The sequence below is a fragment of the Microtus pennsylvanicus genome, chromosome 12, assembly GCF_037038515.1.
Source record: "Microtus pennsylvanicus isolate mMicPen1 chromosome 12, mMicPen1.hap1, whole genome shotgun sequence".
Classification (NCBI taxonomy): Eukaryota; Metazoa; Chordata; class Mammalia; order Rodentia; family Cricetidae; genus Microtus; species Microtus pennsylvanicus.
Window position 1 is genome coordinate 97,287,917 of NC_134590.1, and position 18,737 is coordinate 97,306,653.

Here is an 18,737-nt window from a genome sequence, read left to right on the forward strand (position 1 = left end):
ATGCTTGGATGACCTGCTAAATTGCCTGACTGTTTCTCTGAAACACACACTCGTACACACACACATACACACTCACACAAGCACTGCAGAATCACTAATACCAGTCTTAGCATCAGCATTTCCTCATGAGGGAGTCGGAGTGTCCTGAGCCTTCCTCTGAAGATGCTGATGGAAACTGCAGTTGGTCCTTAGTCTGTGGTGAAGGTTTAGAGAGACACAGAGGACAAGGGTGAAGAACAGCACAAAGCCTGTGCAGATGACATCATGACCCTCTGACATGCTGTGATTTCTACATGAGGAGCTTGCTGTAAGGATCCACAGCTCAGATGCTGTCCTTTGCAGGACTGAGCCAGCCAACTTAAGGACTCCGGGGACATCCTCAGGGAGCCTGGGATGTATGTTTAGTATAAATCATGTTATGTGATTATGGCCCCTGTATGCACAGATATGTTCATACAGGGCCATAGTTTAATAAGGCTCTGTTTAATCTGGAAACAATCTGTTCAGAGTATGTAGGTTGTGCTTTAAACGCATGGGTCATACAACTCTTGCTCTCTCCTCTCAGTGCTCTCAAGGTTGTGGGAACACAGGACTAAGGATGAGTGGTGTTCCCTTCCTGAATCTGGCTCACATAAAATAAGCACAGGACTTTGTATATTCCACATGCAGAATTGCTCTTTTCCAAGTTGAGGCTAGGGGAGTTACTGGATAAACATGACTACACGAGGATACCTTGTCATTGTTAGGTGATGACAGCAGAATTCTTCATGACAGCCAGTAATGCATGTGCCTCACCTGCCCCAGGCTTGGCAGGACACCCCGATTGGGACAGGATAGGCCTTCTAGAAAGGGGACCACAGTCACTCAGTTGCCACTGAGATGATTCCTGTTGTTTTGTATTTGCTGAAGATTTCCTGATTAATATAGGGCAAGAAACCCTCAATGAGCAAATGCATTGATTATTTCTGGTTACTTTTGGAACTGGTTTACTGTGTACAGATCTGTGTTTATAGTTATTAGTTAGCTGTTTCATAGTGCAAGAATCCTAAACTCTAGTCAGATGAAAAGAAGATTCTGACTTAAGCGGACGAATTTATGTGTGACAAGTATGAACATGGATTCTGTGCTCAAGTGGCGGCTGGGACATGTTTTGTACCTACAGTTACATCCTGACCCGTTCCTGAAACCTTTCCAATTATAATTTGGGTTTTGTGTGTATGTGTGTGCACATGTGTGTGTGCGAGCACGTGTGTTGCCTATGTCTTCATTTCTGGGTATACTTCTTGAATCCAGAATTCAACTTCATGATTCTCTTCTCATTGGCCTTCCAGTGTGATTTTTGAGAAACAGTCTCTCCCCGATTCTGGAGCTCATCAGCTCTCCTAGACTCCTTCCTGGGAATCTCAAGAGTAGGGATTACCACTGTGTGCTAACGCTGCTGATATTATATGCTGGTACTGGGACACAAATCTACGTCCCACTATTGTCTGACAAGTACTCTGCCAACTGAGGAATCCCCCTAACACAATCCCTAGTTCCAGTTTCTTAGTCCCAGTGTTCGCCATGAATGTCATTCTCTGTGTATCTCATGAACTGGATGTTCTCCAGAATGTGGAAGTCCATATCTCGTTCCCCAGACTAGAGGTTAAGTGGTGTCTGTCCACTTGTGTTGATGTGACTTTGGTCTGTGCCCTGAAAAAGATGATGACCCAAGAAGAAGAACAGAGAAGTTTTCTGCCTGTTGGCCAGAACTCTCACCATTATGCTGGAAGTAACTCTTGTAGACCAGGCTGGCCTTGAACTTATGGATATCCACCTTCCTCTGCCTCCTGAGTGCTGGGATTAAAGGCATGGGCCACCACCTCCCAGCCTAGGGATTATTTAAAAGCTGATGCTGGATGGTACAGTTCAGAGAAACCTTCATTTCCAACCCCTCTCTATGAAATTTGTAAAATGGTTTCAGGAAATACCTTAGTCAGAGAGTGTTGCTCCAGCATGCTACAGTATCTGATATAGATTTGTAGCACTGGACAGATGGAAGAGGGAATCCAATATCTGTAATGTCAGCAGTTGGTAGTAGAGGCAGAATGAGCAGATGTTTGAGGTCACTCTGAGACACATAAGGCCTTCATTGAACTTCAGAATGGCCACTAGCCCTGCCTCAAAGAGTCAAAATTCAAAATACTTTAGACACACCAATCAGTCCACAAAAGTCCAATTGATTCTTTATAATTCTTTCTCCATTCTATCTCTCTCCTGTCTTTCTTCTCTCCCCCCCCCATGTGTATGTGTGTGTGTGTATCTGTGATTCTTTGTATATGTATATGGGTACAATTGTGTCTGTGTACACATACATTTCTTTAATGTATATGCATGTGGAAGCCACAGCAAAACCTCATATTCACCTTGTTTATGTGACACAGGTCACTCATTCACATCAGGTCTCAGTGATTCTGCTAGGTTGGTGGCATTGACAGTGAGTAATCAGCAGATGGCTGCCTTGCCAGTGGTGGGATTCCAAGCATATGTCACCATTCCTGTTTGTCAATGGAGAGGGGGAAGACAGGAAGTCAGAACTCATGATTGCCTACCAAGCAGTGAATGGACATCACTTTTTCAAGCTTCCTTTACTTTTTTAGGAGAGGGTTTCTCTGTATAACAGCTTTTGCTACCATGGAACTCCCTTTGTGAACAAGGCCAATCTTGATCTCACAAAGATACTCCTGTCTCTGCCTCCTAAGTGTGCTTCCTTTGCTTTGGTTTTCATGTTTTCCCTAGTTTCTCTGATGTCTTTTTGTGTCTCTGAATTTCCCGAGGCAGATCTGTGCTGATGGCTGGACAGATAAAGCAGGGATATCTGAACTGAAGGCACCTTCTTAGGCTTCTTTTTTCTTGACCTATAAATTTTTTCAAATACGGTTGTAGCTTTATATCTCTTAAGGTCTCCTTTTCATTTGGCCATCCCAGACACTGTCTGTTTTCTTCCCACCAATGAGAGCCCTAGGACCATATGACCCTGAGCACAGAGGACCTTACTAGCTACTTCCTAGACTACTCATGCCAATGCAGTCAAGAAGCATCAGGTGTCCCTGTGGCCAAGCTGCAGACATGACATGTCTGTGTGCTTCAGACACAGCTACCAATAAGACATGGGTGCCCTGAATCATAGGCTGCTATAAGAGTCAATGCCAAAGCTTTTGTGTGAAATAGTTCTGAAAAATACTTGCCACGGTGAAATCAAACAGGATTAGAAAATCCTGACTCAGAAGTTATGCTGCAATATTTCAATTTACTTGGGACTGGATATCATAGGTTTATATCAATGTTAAGAGATGGATCAGGATAAAAATCAAGTGAACATTTAATAAAATACATAATAATAAAATAACAAACAGAGAAATTTCTGTGTCAGGCTTGGAAAACTTTGTTTAAACTCTGGAGAGTGGAACATAGTGGCAACATCCAGTGAAAAGTAGCCATAGCATCCATAGTACTTGAGCCAACATTCTGTTGTGGTCCCAAAGAGGCAGCTTACAACAGGTTACCCTGCTGCTCTTCAGAGATTCAAGGGACACGTGATTTTTGGCAGACTCATCTGAAGAGACAAAAAGGAAGTTGAAAACACAGGAGCTTTTAGCCAGAATGATGTGAACAAAATCACAGTTATCGCAGGTTGAGAAATATATCCTGCACATAAGAACAATCATTTATGAAAGATGAAACCTTCACCCATGTTTTTTCTCTTCCCTTTTCTTTTTTTTTTTGTTAATTAGCCTTTTTATTGTTTTTTTTTATTTTTTTTTTAAATTGAAGGTCCCTTACTGGTCCTGTTTTCATGAGTGGCTGAGAACAAGGGGAAGGGGAGGGCAACCAGCTGGCAAGGGAGGATCGTTTCCACATTTCATTTACACACAGAACTAAACAGACAAGCACAGAGTCACTATTGCGGTTATAAGTTGGCAGCATGGGATGTGGGGGATGAGGAATAGGGGTGTCATTAAAAAAATAGGTCAGGCTCCACCAAAACTGGGTGCCTGAGTGACTTGGTCTGCTTCAACCCAAGAGGAATCAGAAGATCAAAAGCAGCTTGGGAAGGCCAGAACCATCAGGGTGGAGGGAGAAGGACAGCCCATGGGGTAGGGGGGTCATTTGGCAACTGGGGTGAAGGGATTACCCTCACCCTGCTGGGATCCCCCCAGCCCCTCATGTCTGGCAGGAAAGGGGCAGCCTGCAACATGCATGAGCAGGTCTGGGGCTGCTAGATGTTCCAGGCAGGGGCTGGAGGCGGCTCACAAAGGCTTGCACTCCAGGGAGATGACGGCACTGCCACCTAGTTTCTCTGCCAGGGTGCAGTGGTCCTTGACCTCCTCGTAACAGTTTGCTTGTAATTCATGCTTGATTCCTGTCAGCTTCTTCTTGATGGCATCCTTGGAGCTGGCGTAGATCGTTTTGCTCTTAAGAGACGCACTCTCAGCGGCCCAGAAGAGGAACACCAGGTCTTCTTTCTTGCTCTCCTTGGTCTCCTAGGTGGCATGGTAGAGAGCGTAGGAGCAGTCCTTGTCTGGCAGCATCTTGACAAAGGTGGTGTAGGGATCGTCCAGAGTCTGCCCCACATCTCCTACCAGGATCTCCTTGCCCTCCTCCAGGATGATGTTCTTCTTGTCCTCACTCAGGCAGAAGAGCACTGCCTTCTTGCGTTTCTTCACTTCTTCTGGCATTGAAGACTTGCGCACTTTCATGTCATTGAACACCTTGATGACACCATCAGAGACAACCACTCCAGAAGCCATGTTTCCAGAAGTTAAAGGGAGACAGGGAGAGCTAGAGAAGAACTGAGCCATTGCAGCTGCTACCGGGATCCGACTCTCTTCCTTTTCTTCATGACTCCCAGCTGTTGTGTGTGTCTGGGCTCATATGTGTCTTCTGGAGCACTGCCAGTGTTCACTCCTGTGTGAGTAGGAGGGGTTCTCAAGCGTCACACTGACTTTGCTTCCTGAGACATTCTCCTTGAACTGGTAAATTGTCAAGAACTCTAGACCATCTGTACAAGGATGAAAAGGGAACTTCTCCCTTCCATCTCTATAGAGGTAGGATGATATCCTCACACTGGCATGCAAGGATTTTATGTGGCAGCTGGTTCTGAGTTCATGCTTTCATGTTTGAAGATCACCCACTTGGTTGAGTGAATCATTCCTGTCACTAGGAGGGCAATTTGATGGTTACATTCTCATCTTATGATATCTCTCAGGAGCTATTGTCAACAGAACAAATGAATAATTGACCCTGTGTGGTGGTTGATCCGCTGTTGTAGCTCTCTATGGGAAGCAAGAAAAGTTCATGGTTGAATGTGTTCATGAGTGCTTGCAAAGGTTATTATCCATTTCCTGACATGGTAAGCAGCCTGGGGAATCAGGAAGTTGGCCCAAAAACAAAAATCATTGTTTCTTGACTTGTGTGAAGATGAGCAGTGTGGATTTGCTGTCTGAAAGGGGCAGAGAAGTAACCACATGCTTTTCTGAGGTAAGACAGAAGGGCATATGAGGCTGGTGCCTTCAAGTCTTTGAAAGGAAGTGGCCTGGCTTTATTGGAGGGTGTCCCTCAAGGATTCTATGACCTTGTCTATTAGAAACAGATTTCTTTCACATTGTCCCTGGCTAGACAACCTTTGCTTGAGGAGAGCTAACCAGACATATGTGTCACAGTCTAACCTTCCATGGTACTCAGCCTGAATTCTCTGGCTACCTACCCACTTGCCTCCCATTCAGCTTCACCATGACAGGAAACAGATCATGATGTTAGAGTCACACAGTTTGCTATTCCCCCTGCTTTCCAAGGCCTCATGAGAAAGCTATGAAAATCACCCTTTGCTTGTTTAGATGGCTTTCTCAACACAAGGAGTTGATTGACGGGGCACTCCCTAAATTACATGGTGTCCTGCGCTGGTCCAGGACTTGTGTTCACATTGACTGCTGTGTCTATGATAGTCAGGGGTTGGAAGACACTAATGTTGAATGTCCCAAGTCTTTCAGCAAGTTGGCACAGAGGCTGTGCCATGGCTTGGTTGACAGGTTGAAACTGTGGTCAAACTTACATTGTCACATAAGGCAGACCACTGATGGTTTTGTGTGTTCTGCCTCCCAATGACAATTGAGAGGTGTGCCTGTTATTTGTTCTTTTTCTGAGACTATCTAGCTCATTCTGATCTTGTGAGGTGATATCAAATATCCAACTGTGTGCAGAGAGCCAAACAGTGCTCTTCTAGGTGAAGGGCTCCACAAAAGAAACTTCTTTGTAGATAAAATTGGAGTACAAGGGTCTCTTTTGTCTTCCAGACATCTTTATGGAAGTTCAGGTTTGCAACTTTCAAGAGAAATAGTGGTGCCATCTGCTCTCTGAAAATGCAAGGAGAGCAGAAGGATAGGGACATCAACAGTCAGAGCTCAGGAGATGCTACCCAAGAGTTTCCTCCACCCTTATCCTGATTAATATGTGGCTTAGTTTGAATGAGAATGGCCCCCATAGATGAACATATTTGCATATGAAACAGGAAAGATTTTAAACTGCGTCTGTGTCGGGTGGGAGAATGATGGCGACTGCCTGATTCGGCTTTCTTTCTCCCAGAATTCTGTTCAGTCTACTCCGCCTACCTAATTTTCTGTCCTATTAAAGGGCCAAGGCAGTCTCTTTATTTAGTCAATGAAATTAACACAAAACAGAAGACTCTCCCCCATCAGGGGGCCACAGAGCTTTAAGGTTTCTAAAGCCAAACCCGTTCCAACTAATCTCTCTCTCTCTCTCTCTCTCTCTCTCTCTCTCTCTCTCTCTCTCTTGCTTGAGAATCAGTGTCAGCTATCACCTCCAGCTTCAATGCCATGACTTGTTGCTAGATTCCAATCAGGATGGTCATGTGCTGTCCCCCATCTGTAACTGGGACCCCTAAATAACATGCTTTTACCCATGATGGCCTTGGCCACAGTGCTTTGTCAAGGCAAGAGAGTAGAAACAGCAGGAATGGACAAATTCAGTAAGTGAATGCTGGAAGAGATATCTGTCTGCATCAAGTTCCTATCTCAAAGGCCCTAGGGTATCTGACAAATGATTCATGACACAGGTAGACAACTGTTAAGCCCTCCACTGCACCATCAACACCAGTAGAGTTTGGCATTGTAGGCTGCCATAGAGACTTGTGTTTGCAAGGTGTCCTCAGCGGTGGCCAAGGAAGTATATTGCAAATTGTTAAGCAGACACAACACCCACATTCAGAAAGACCAATGCCAGCATTCTCAGCAGACATAAGAAAGCCCAATTCATTGATGGATTCCATCAAGACCAGGCTTCAGAAACTCATCTTCCACACAGAGACACTCAGAGAATCAAACTAATTCATCTAAATCAGCGCTTCTCAACCTGTGGGTCTCAGCCTCTTTGGGGGTTACATGAGCCTTTTACAGGCCCACCTAAGATCATCAGAAAACACAGATATTTACATTATAACTCATAACAGACACAAACATACTTGTGAAGCAGGAGCAAAGGGGATCTTCACAACATAAGGAACTGTATTAAAAGGTTGCAGCATTAGGAATATTGAGAACCACTGATCCAAATAACCACCTCAGACAAGAAGCCCTCACCGACACAGAGTGCTGTTCACAACCTGCATGGAGACTATGAGGATTCTGCAGTCACCTCACTCAGCAAGAACGTACACAATAACACTGGCTGACACCTCATTAGCCCCACAGCAGTGAATGTTTCCCCAATCTAGACCCCATATGTCATCACTGAACACAAAGCAGTCCAAAGATGCTAACCTTATCTGGCAGTGATGCTCCACAGCCCTCTGAAGTCCTAGTTACCTTTTCACAGTAGCCAGAAAAGTTCTGTAATTTTAGCCAATCAAAGAGAAAGATTCATTTACTGGGATAAAAATACTATCACAGTTTCTAAATTTCTGGAACATGGGAAGGGCAGCATGGACCCTGGTGGCAGGAGGCTGTGAAGAAAAGGACACAGATGCTCCCAGATCAGCCTGAGGATGGTTAGAGCAGAAGGAGAGGAGGCTTATGGGAAGGGTTTGGCTTCAACCCCCCAGGAAGGCATGCTTTTCTGCTCCTGGGAACCCCTGTCCTGTCCCTCATATATCTCTTCTTCAGGGAGTTTCCCCCAATCAGCCCACCCAAGATCCCTGTCCCTGCCCTACATGCTCATCTCTTTCTTCTCAGCTGCCTGGCTGGAACTGGAATTTCCTATGGGCAGACTCTCTTCCCCTTCCCCAGTGCCATGCCCTGTACTCCTCAATCTCTTATTGATTTTCTTCTCTCTTGCCTTGTCCCACAAACCCCTCTCTTCCTCTTTACCCTGTGCCCCCTTAACTCCTGGGCCTGCACAGTACATGAACTTCTTTATAGCTGGTCATTGATAAGGATCTTTAAAACTAGGGAATGACTTGGTGAAGACCCCATGTTGTGTGGAACATGAAGTTGTATAATGTGGATTGCAGAAGTTGGATGCCTGGCTCTTTAATATGGGGTAGCCATGTGTCTGATTTCTCTGTCCAGCCATAGTGCTGGGCCAAGAATGAGCTTACGTTGAGGGAGCTAACAGCTTCCACTGCAGGGAGAAGAAAGCTAGAGCACTTGTGCCCATGTTGCTGGAGGTGTCTCACAGGGAACATCATATTTTGGGGTACACAGCACTATGAAGTTCTGGCCTGGCTCCCTCTTGTGGCTGGTGGGTCACACCAGGACATAATGGACCCATGGTTCCAACCTTGAAAGGAGACACAAGCAAAGGACTCTGTTAGTGACTCTGACATCATCAGGACTCACCACTAAGCTAGTCTGCTCTCCCATAGCACTCTATATGATTTCTCTTGACTATCCTGATCACCCTTCCCCCAAACCCAAACCCCTCTTCTTTCCTCCATGGCCTTTTGTTGCATCCTTTGCTTGTCTGCTTCAGGCTCAACTTTCTCAGAATCCACATAAAGGGGTAGAGTGGAAAAGCTCTTTCTAGGGTAACAGACTAGGGTTTGTGTCCTATAAATGGTGCAGCATATTAGTGGCAAAAGCACAGATCAAGTACACAAGGAGAAGTCACTGGGTGTGCCTACCCAGCCTCACTGGGACTCCATTTCCCATGTTTCCCTATCCCTCACCTGGGGTTGAGTCTCCTTCCTTTGGGGTTAGGATGCAGCAGAAGAAACAGCAGCACAGATGATGGATTTGCCTCCTTACCTCTTTAAGATGTCTTCTCTGCTTCTTCTTGGAAGATATGGCTGCCTCCTGGGGCTTTTCCTCACTAGTGGTAGATGGCCACTTTTCAAAGGTTGTTATCTCAATGTTTTGATAGTCAGTGTTCTGCCACTTAGGGACATGCATGTTGTCTTCATGGTCCACACTCCAGGGGTAGTGAACACGGTGTCTCTGTGGTTTGCGCTCTGGCTTGGGAGAGCACCCACGGTGTCTACATGGTCCATGCTCAGGCTAGGATGAGTGCCCAGTGTCTTTACAGTCTGCCCTCTGGCTCTGGCCAGCGCCAATGGTGTCTTCAAGGTCTGCGCTCTGGCTGGGGCAAGTTCCCACAGTGTCTTTATGGTCCGTGCTCTAGCTACTTGGGGAACATCCATGGTGTTGATAGTGTCATATGAGAGCTTCCTGGACTCCAGAGGAAATTCATTCAGGTCTCCAGATGTGCTGATCATCTTGGTAACCTCAACATCATCCTGGGGTCCTAGGATGGGGTGACACTTGTCTTCCAGGACGAACAGCACAGTGAGGGGTGATGGATGAGCATGATGGTGCTGCCGGCCTCCTGGATCTCATCCTCCCCACTGTCATCCAGTAACTCTGAGTCAGAGTCCTCCATGCAGGAGAGGTGATTCTCTGAGGTTTCACTACCAGTCTCCTGGATCTCAGCATCCCCACTGTCATCCAGTAACTCTGAGTCAGAATCCTCCATGCAGGAGAGGTGATTCTCTGAGGTTTCACTACCAGTCTCCTGGATCTCAGCATCCCTACCATCATCCTGTAGGTCTGAGTCAGAATCCTCCAGGCAGGAGAGGTGATTCTCTGATGTTTCACTACCAGTCTCCTGGATCTCAGCATCCCTACCATCATCCTGTAGGTCTGAGTCAGAATCCTCCATGTAGGAGAGGTAATTCTCTGATGTTTCACTACCAGTCTTCTGGATCTCAGCATCCCCACCATCATCACATGGGTCTGAGGCAGAATCCTCCATGCAGGAGAGGTGATTCTCTGATGTTTCACTACCAGTCTTCTGGATCTCAGCATCCCCACCATCATCCCACGGGTCTGAGTCAGAATCCTCCAGGCAGGAGAGCTAATTCTCTGATGTTTCACTACCAGTCTCCTGGATCTCAGCATCCCCACCATCATCCTGTAGGTCTGAGTCAGAATCCTCCAGGCAGGAGAGGTGATTCTCTGATGTTTCACTACCAGTCTTCTGGATCTCAGCATCCCCACCATCATCACATGGGTCTGAGGCAGAATCCTCCATGCAGGAGAGGTGATTCTCTGATGTTTCACTACCAGTCTTCTGTATCTCAGCATCCCTACCATCATCCTGTAGGTCTGAGTCAGAATCCTCCATGTAGGAGAGGTAATTCTCTGATGTTTCACTACCAGTCTTCTGGATCTCAGCATCCCTACCATCATCCTGTAGGTTTGAGTCAGAATCCTCCATGCAGGAGAGGTGATTCTCTGATGTTTCACTACCAGTCTTCTGGATCTCAGCATCCCTACCATCATCCCACGGGTCTGAGTCAGAATCCTCCAGGCAGGAGAGGTGATTCTCTGATGTTTCGCTACCAGTCTTCTGGATCTCAGCATCCCCACCATTATCCTGTACGTCTGAGTCAGAATCCTCCAGGCAGGAGAGGTAGTCCTCATCTGTCTCACTGTCATGATCACTATCAGATGAGCTCTTACTCTCTGTCTCCTCAGAATAAAACCATGGGTCAGAAAAACATGGACGGCTTATATCCAGTGCTTGTTTAAATCTGGACAGCTGGATGGTGTACAGGCCCTCTTGTTATTTATTTATTCTTTCCCTCTGTATGGTATTGATACTTCTCCATCACAGAGATTTTTTTGCACCAAAATTCTTCCTCCATGACCCCACTGTGACAGAGAGTTTAACAGGGAATCCTAGGACAATTCTATGGGAAAACTATTTATCAAGCATGTAAGGAGATCAACTTTTGTCATTCTCTAAAGAAGAAATTGACATGAGGTTCATACTGTAAGCCCCTGGTTCCAGAGAAACGGTGACTAGAGCTGTGGATCAATAGCTGGAACCTTAATTGAACTGGGGGACATTGGGGCAGACACAAGGCGAAGCTGTAATGTCACAGAGCAGATGAAAATAATCCGAGTTCACTGTATACGTCTATAGAAGTATTATAGAGGATTTCTTATTTCACACAGATAAGGTTTAAAATAAGAAAAATTAAACCAAAGTAAAACATGACAAAAAAATTTAAACAGAACAATTAAGCAAAACGAACACATAAGCAGAAATCCGTGGCTCAACAAAAAGTATTGAGTGTATGTATTAAGAAGAACTGAACACAAAATTCAACCAACAAAGAGGAAATCTCCCAATGTCAAGGTCCAAGAGATTAGGAGATTCCAGTTTATCAGGTCAAGTGTAGAAGTCCAGGTGCTCTCTATTCAACAAGAGTTTCTCTGCAGCATCAAGACAAACTGCAGTCTGCTGCAGGGCCTTATATGAAGAGATTTTGGTAACTTCTCACAAAGGCTTTTTATGATGTCACAGTAAGGAATGGGCCGTAACAGCAAATGGCCCAAAAGATGATTCTCTACCAAGTTCCAGAGCAAATTCCCAACAAGAAACAACTTAAATGACAAAGGATAACCTTTCTCTTAGGCTCTCACAGGACATGGAGGGATGGAAGACGAGGAACAGGGGACTTGGGAAGATAGGTCTAAAGCATTTGGGTACATGACTTTGGCAGGTCCCTGGAGCATCCAGTCACACAATTACTCCTGATACCTTGGGCTTTCATGACCTCCCCAAACTACACCTCCCTGCTAGAGCCCAGATATTCAGACACATGATAAGGTGTGAGACCATTCCTGTAAAACCTGAGCAGGACACTTTGACTTTAAGAACATAGTAAGCAGGTAACATAGTAACAAGGTAACAAGTGCCATAGTAACAAGGTGGACAGACTCAGCAACTCTGTGCTGACCTTTGCTAGAGACACAGGTATGGACTAGTCAGAGAATGAACCTATGGTCTTCCCCAATGCCCTTTGCACTAGGATGCTGTGTTCTTTAAGTATTCTGACTACACTTCACATATTCAATTCCTTTATCTAAAACTCCTATAGATGGTCATCTAAAGGATGCTAGCCTTCCCTGACACAGGGATGCTGTAATGAAATGGACTTACCTCATGATACACATTACATGTCTTTGGTCTTTTTGCAGTGCTCTAGGGTGCAACTTAGCAAGTATGGAAGATAGTTACCAGGATAGATGAGCATTTAAGTGCTTCAAAGGGTTTATGCGATAATAGATAGCACAGGTAGATGTGATAAACATTCACATATTGACGAAACAGCTGGCTTTTTACAGCTTGTACATACTAATAAAACTTTGAAAACCAAAAAAATAAATTAATTAAAAAATGACAATAAATCACGCTTAAGAATTGAAATATGGGCCGGGCGGTGGTGGCGCACACCTTTAATCCCAGCACTCGGGAGGCAGAGGCAGGTGGATCTCTGTGAGTTCGAGGCCAGCCTGGTCTACCAGAGCTAGTTCCAGGACAGGAATCAAAAACTAGGGAGAAACCCTGTCTCGAAAAATCCAAAAAAAAAAAAAAAAATTGAAATGTGGGACTAGAAAAAAGAAACTGAATGAATAGCACAAATTAAATTTAGAACCGATTCATAGACATAAATCAAAACCAGCAAAACAGGAAGCAAACTCACTGTTTGGATGTCAAAGCAAATGAGCAGCATCTGTTTTCGTAGATCAGTAACATCAAGGTTTATGGGAATCAATGTCTGAGCTCAACAACTATGCAGCCAACCCAGCAATAGCAAACACTGCAATGTGAGAAACCCCAGCTAGGGCCTCATGTGGGCGGAGCCTGCAACTTCTTACAGTGGCTCCAGTGAGGCCATAGGAGGAAATGAACCAATCACAGCTATTCACAACCAAAACTAAAGCAACAAAAATCTTCACCTTCTGTCTCCAAGGACTGCATTGGTTTTCTCACTGCCATGACCAATTCCCTGAGAAAGAGCAACATTTGTTCCATAGGTTGTGCTATGGCTCAGACAATCAGGGGACAGGGAAACCATGTTGGGGACTTGGGAAGATGGGTCTGAAGCAGCTGCTTACATGGCTTTTTCATGTCCTGTTGCCTCTAATGACTCCATTTTTCCTGCTGGGTTCCACCACCATAGGGCTTTACAACCTCCTGAACAGCAACCCTGTTAGAGACTGGAAATCCAGAGATGAGATGATGTGAAACCTCCCCCACACAAATCTTGAGGACATCTGGACTTTAATAACAGCTGCAGTACCAAGAGTGGACTCAGTTGGCTTTGGACTACCCTGGGTTAGAGACAGGGCTATGGACTAGACAGTGAACACACAAGCTTCCTCAAGGCCCTTTTCACGCAGACCCTCAAATTCTCTGATGACTCCAACTACTGCAGCCCTCTTCATCTCTACCCTCATGGCACTTAGTTCCGTTCCCTTAAACTCATATTTGTGGACATCGAAAGGATGACGACCTGTCTGTGACACTGCAAGGCCATGAGGAAATTGTCATCTCTCAAGACTTTTCAGAGCATGTTTTGTTTAACGAGTGGCAAGGTGGGCAGGAGAAGACTCTTAACATGATAAGAGAATTTACAACCACAGGGAAATGCTGAGGGAAGTAACAAGGTAGGTGTGTATGCTCCAAACACATGACCAAACCAAATCCGTTATCTTTTACAGCTAAGTTAAGAAAACTTAACATAAAGAAATAAACCAATGTACAAAATGTTAAAGATGAATTGTAGAGAATAATAGAAAATGATTGATAATAAAATAAACTGCAGGACAGGCACTAACTAAATCTAAACCACATCAGTCAAAATTCAGGTACAAACCAGACCCCACTGGGAAGCACACTCACAATGTCCAGGTCAGCGGTGATCACAGATATTTAGTTCCAAAAACAGACAATAAATATCAAAGTCTCTCAAGACCTAAGTCTTTAGTCAAGTCCTCTGCAGCCAACCAACAGATTCACTGCATTCTAAGGACAAGATCTAGGCCTAGCTGGTGACTAATATGGGTGGACCTCTCTCATTTATCACAATGGTTCCTTGTGAGGTCACAGAGCCATGGACCAATCACAGTTGACCAGAAGCCATCTCTTTGGAGTTCTTCTCCCATGGCTCCTCCCACATTGATGCCAAGACTCAGTGTAAGAGAGGTAGAGGTTAATTTTGGCTCAGGCTTTCAGAGGATCAGAACAGCATGGTGGTGGCTCAGCTGGTGGCACTAGCAGCAAGGCCTCAGGCAACTGCTCTCACTGATAGGTATCTCCTCACACTCAAGCCTATTTAAAAATCCTTGCTATCATGGCCACTCCTGAAATTCTTTTCAGTTTCAAAACCAAAAATCACAATTTGTCCTGGGTCAAAATTCCTAAAAGCTTATGGTACTCCTTAGACTGCTGAGGGTAACAGTGTAAAACTAGGTCTTGTCCAACAGAGGAATCTAAAATGGCTGAAAGACGCTTAAGGAAATGTTCAACACCCTTTGTCATCAGAGAAATGAAAACCAAAACAACTCTGAGATTCCATCTTACACCTTTAAGAATGGACAAGATCAAAATCACCGATGACAACTTATGCTGGAGAGGTTGTGGGGAAAAGGAAATCCTCCTGCATTGCTGGTGGGAATACAAGCTGGTACAGCCCCTTTGGATGTCAGTGTGGCAATTTCTCAGAAAATTAGGAAACAACCTTCTTCAAGACACAGTAATACCACTTTGGGGTATATATACAAAGGATGCTCAATCGTGCCACAAGGACATGTGCTCAACTATGTTCATAGCAGCTCTGTTTGTCATAGCCAGAACCTGGAAACAACCTAAATGCCCCTCGACTGAAGAATGAATGAGGAAAATGTGGTACATTTACACAATGGAGTACTACATAGCAGAAAAAAATAAGGACAGCTTGAATTTTGCAGGAAAATGCATGGAGCTAAGAAACATTATTTTGAGTGAGGTAACCCAGACACAGAAAGACAATTATCACATTTACTCACTCATAAGTGGTTTATAAATATAAAGCAAAGAAAGCCAGCTTACAAACCACAATCTAAGAGAACTTAGATAACAATGCGGACACTAAGAGAGACTTACATAGATATAATCTACATGGGAAGTAGAAAGTATAAAAAGACAAGATCTCCTGAGTAAATTGGGAAAGAGGAGACCTTGGGGAGAGTTGAAGGGGGAAGGGAGAGGCAGGGAGGGGAGCAGAGAAAAATGTAAAGCTCAGTAAATATCAATAAAAATGTATGTAAAAAACTAGGTCTTGTCACCTCAATGGCTGACCTTTCTGGGGGCTTATGCCAAGATCCATCTCGAACCGTTGGTGCTGAGTTGCCTTGACTGTCATGGACTGATATGATATATCATGTGAGTGTGGGCTACAGAACAAGTTCCAGGACAGCCAGGACTATTCTACAGAGAAACCCTCTCTTGAAAAACAAAACAAAACAAAAAACAAAGAAAGGAAGGAAGATTAACTGCCTGACAAGAGAATAGAATGTCTGTGTAGTGTCCAAATATCCCAGGTGGACAGTGTCAGCATGGCCAAGGGGTCACCCTAGAAAGAAGTGTTCCCTTAAGCCATGCTAGAGGTCAAATGATTTTACCTTTAATAAATGCTGCACTGTCCCATCTCAGAACCCCACTGTCTAGCACAGCATCTTACCATGTGCAGCCATGCTTGTTCATATGCCTGCCGACTTTCCTGAAATACTCAGAACTTGTCACTTTTCTTTTCTTTCTCTTTCTGATCTAAACACTTCCCCATCACCTGCTTACTCCTTTAAGTTCTCCTTCCTGCCATGCAGATGTCTGTCTGTCCTGTGTCTGACCTCCATGGAGAATAGGAATGTGCTCCCCACCCCCAGTCTCCATTTCCTTCCATGAGGTGCTTTTCCGTTAAGTTGGAACAAAATTTTCCTTGAATAATAAAATAGACTACACTCTCGTCCACGTTGCATTTGGGGATCAGATGGAACAAAAATGAATTTTTCAAGGGGCATCATCATAATAGCCGATCCCTTAGATACATGGTGCATGACCCAGGAATCTAGACTGTTAATTGTTTTTTCATTTTCTTACAAAACCTATGCCCACTTAAAATTTTCATTCATTTTTAGTACAATAAAATATTTTTAATATTTATTACATATTGGTATGACAAAATCAAATGCATGTGTGCATATTTAAATGTGATTAATGCTACTTAAGAGGCCTGGGGACTGCTGATGAGAGGGCTTATACAGTGGTTCTCAACCTTCCTGATGCTGTGACCCTTTAATACAGTTTGTCATGTTGTGGGGACCCCAACCATACAATTATTCTTATTGTTACCTCATAGCTGTAATTTTGCTACTGTTATGAATCATAAACACCTGACTGCTCTGAAGGTCTTGGCTGACCCCTGTGGAAACGTTTCTCTTCTCAGGGGCCATGATGCACAAGGCTAAAATCCCTGGCTTGCTGGGTAGAGAGGCTTGATGCTGAGCTGCTAAACAATGTCTTGTAGCCTGAGTTTGGCCTTTGGTGCAGGAGGGCTGAGGAGCCGGGCCTGTGCCTTGCGCATGTCCCTGGGCAGCTCACCCTGCTTTGCCAGTTTCTTTTGCCTGAGCTCCGTAGCATTGGGGACCTGGTGTGCGAGGATGTCTTTGGGAGCAGGGATCTTAGACTGAAAGAAGGAGCTATGGGAGAAACTGAACTTGGATCTCTGCAAGAGCAGCACCTGTTCCTAACTCCTGAACCATCTGTCTATCTTTTCTCTTTTGACTTATAAATACATGTTTTGTTTTGTCTTGTCTTTTTGACAGCTCTGTCAGATCCACACAGGCACTTCAAATATATTTCTGCCTGAGAGGCTCAGTCTACCCCTGTGCAAGTTTGAATGAAGAATCTTTGCCACAGGCTCACCTGTTTGTACCCTTGCTCATATTGGGGAGGTTATGGAGGATTTAGGAGGGGCAGTCTTCTGGAAGAGGTGCGTGTCACTGGGGGTGTGTTTTGACAATGTGTTTCCCACCTCACTTCTGTTTTCTCTCTGTGTTTTCTGCATGTGGTTGAGATGCAACTGCTCAGTGTTGTGTTTCAGCTGCCCCACCATTATTAACCTTCCTTTGGAGACGCAAGCCAGAATGAACTCTTCCTTCCACAAGGTACTTTTGATCATGATGTTTTATCCCAACAGTGGAAAAGTAACTGCCATTGCACACGCTCAGACAGACTTCCTCCTTCAGTCCCCATATGGCATGGTGGTTTCATCAAAGTGTTTTCCAACAAATGAGACTTGTTCCTGTTCTCTGGCACCAGTACCAGTCTAATCACTCATCTTTGTTTGTTTGAGATCTTCTGCACCCAAGGATGACTTTGAATGTTGGTCTTCCTGCCTGCACCTTCCACACACTGACTTACAGACATGCACTACCACACGGGGCTAATCACAGAGTCTGAAAGCTTTTGCCTCAAAATGTTCCTGGTCCTGGCCATTTGTCTCCATGTGCAGCCCCAGTGGTAAACTGATGCAGCCAGGCCCACGTCCAGTCTGTCCTCTACACCCTACGACTGCAAGGTTAGAGTCCAGCAGCTGCTCAGGCTGCAGCACTACCCTTCAGGTCTCACAGATACACTACTGAGACACTGTGACTCTCCAGCTGACATACTTCCATCCAGGCCCAGGGTTTCTCAGCTGGGGAGTGACTTATGTCAGAGGGCATTAGTGGCCACACATCCTGCTCCCTTTCCTCCCTCCTTCCTGGTTTAGGCTTGTGCAGTAAAACCACCACTATTCTCAGAAGGATGCCATGTTGGCGGGGCCTGAAATCTTATAGCCCCAGTGCCATGCTGACATGCCACTACCTTTCTGACTGTCTGTGGCATTGGTAACTCTTAGTAAACACCTTTCTCCCCAGTAACCAGTCTCAGTGACACTCTTAAACCCTGAGAACTTTCACACATGCTGATGTCATCACAGCAGGGTGCTGAGGTGGCCACTTCATTTTGCCAGTGGTATCAGAGGCTTGGGGACTTGACTTACAAGGTTCCCTCTTGTCATCTCCTGTCACCTTCGCCAGCACCACACTACTCAAGAGTTCCTGACATGGATTCCCTTTCCTGGAAGGCCAGAGAGAGTCCTACATGACTTCCAGCACTTTCTTGGCTATTCTGTGGAAGGGAGAGAGTTTGAGATAAATTCTCATGTAGTCAAGATTCTCCTGCCTCCCCTTCCCAGGTGCACAGACTGAGGTGTGGATCACAGTGGCTGTCATTGTTTTAATTTTTAATTGTATTATATTTATTTATTCACCATGTGTGTGAGTGTGCACAGGCCATGGTGTGTGTGTGTCAGAGAACAACATACAAGAGTCAGTTCTTTCCTTTGGTCCTGTGTGTTCTAGCATTTCCAG

General features: G+C 44.9%; 1 pseudogene; it reads right to left on the reverse strand.

The window, feature by feature from the left end:
* Nucleotides 1-4,289: 4,289 nt before the first annotated feature.
* Nucleotides 4,290-4,832, reverse strand: LOC142832843 (cofilin-1 pseudogene; annotated as a pseudogene).
* Between the last annotated feature and the right edge of the window lie 13,905 nt (nt 4,833-18,737).